At 43.7% G+C, this 1849-nt stretch overlaps 1 protein-coding gene across 4 annotated transcripts in view; it reads right to left on the reverse strand.

Moving 5' to 3' along the window:
- Positions 1 to 1467, reverse strand: part of LOC135545719 (collagen alpha-1(XXIII) chain-like) — a 95010-nt gene extending 93543 nt beyond the window's left edge. For all 4 annotated transcript variants that reach the window (XM_064973533.1, XM_064973532.1, XM_064973531.1 and 1 more), the window contains exon 1: positions 1409 to 1467. The gene's annotated coding sequence lies outside the window, so the exon portion shown is untranslated. The remainder of the gene's footprint in view (positions 1 to 1408) is intronic.
- Between the last annotated feature and the right edge of the window lie 382 nt (positions 1468 to 1849).

Consider the following 1849-nt stretch of genomic DNA (forward strand, 5'->3'; position numbering starts at 1 on the left):
TCAGAGAACTGGCAGTGTGGAGCCAGGACAACAACCTCTCCCTCAATGTGAGCAAGACAAAGGAGCTGATTGTGGACTACGAGACAAGGAGGGCCGAACACGCCCACATTCACATCGACAGGGCTGTAGTGGAGAGTTAAGTTCCTTAGTGTCCACATAACCAACAAACTATCACGATCCAAACACACCAAGACAGTCGTGAAGAGGGCACGACAACACCTTTACCCCCTCAGGAGACTGAAAAGATTTGGCATGGGTCCCCAGATCCTCAAAAACGTCTATAGATGCACCATCGAGAAAATCCTGACCGTTTGCATCACTGCCTGGTATGGAAACTGCTCGGCATCTGACCGTAAGGTGCTACAGAGGGTAGTGCGTACAGCCCAGTACATCACTGGTCCAAGCTTCCTGCCAACCAGGATCTATATACTAGGCGGTGTCAGAGGAAAGACCAAAAAATTGTCAAAGACTCCAGTCACCCAAGTCATCGACTGTTTTCTCTGCTACCGCACAGCAAGCGGTACCGGAGCACCAAGTCTAGGACAAATATTCTCCTGAACAGCTTCTACCTCCAAGCCATAAGACTGCTGAACAATGAATCAAATGGCCACCCGGACTATTTACATTGAACCCCCCCCCCTTGTTTTACACTGCTTCTACTCGCTGTTTATTATCTATGCATAGTCACCTCACCCCTACCTGCACGTACAAATGACCTCTAACCTGTAACCCTGCACATTGATTCACGGTATTCAGTTGCATTCAGTGCATGTGACAAATGTGATTTGATTTGTTCATACTGAGCAGAGCAGAGCAGAGAGCTGGAGTTCCCCATATGACCAGTAGAGGCCACCAGAACACAGTTTGACATGGAGACGAGAGAGACAACTCCACACTATACCACACTAGAAATCTACTCATTGATTGGGTAACTTGTTAGGGCTATATACGCATATCTCAAAATAAATCCAGACCCCAGACACACTAAAAAAGAAGACAGGAAAGGTTGATGACACAGCCTATTAAACTGAAGTGAATCAGTGAGCTAGTGAATCAGTGAGTCACTTGGTGCACCACGCTGACAGGTGTTCCCACCCAACACGGTTGTGAATCTAATCTGTCTGATATTGGCAGGCAGCAGCCATGATGTGGTCATAATGAAACAACATGTGGTGCTGGGAACAGACCCAATTAACCCTGGCAAATCAAACTGGGCTGTGTGTGTGTGTGTGTGTGTCTTTATAAACACATTAATCATTGTTGAAAATACACTCATTAATGTAAGGTGGAAGTAAAAAGACAAAGAAGAAGGATGATCACGAGGGTAGAATCCATTAAATACACTGTTGATGGAGGTGATAGAAGCCCAAAATAGGCTAAGAGAATCTAAAAAGTAAATTAAATGTACCGGGTATCCATCTCTCCCAGTCTTGCCCTGGTAAGATCAGAGAGAGAGTAAAGCACACCTCATTACACTGGTTAGAACATAACATGACCAACATCACATCATTACACTGGTTAGAACATAACATGACACTGGTTAGAACATAACATGACCAACATCACATTATTACACTGGTTAGAACATAACATGACCAACATCACAACATTACACTGGTTAGAACATAACATGACCAACATCACAACATTACACTGGATAGAACATAACATGACCAACATCACTACATTACACTGGTTAGAACATGACCAACATCACATCATTACACTGGTTAGAACATAACATGACCAACATCACTACATTACACTGGTTAGAACATAACATGACCAACATCACAACATTACACTGGTTAGAACATAACATGACCAACATCACAACATTACACTGGTT

Source organism: Oncorhynchus masou, chromosome 9 (genome assembly GCF_036934945.1).
Source record: "Oncorhynchus masou masou isolate Uvic2021 chromosome 9, UVic_Omas_1.1, whole genome shotgun sequence".
NCBI lineage: Eukaryota > Metazoa > Chordata > Actinopteri > Salmoniformes > Salmonidae > Oncorhynchus > Oncorhynchus masou.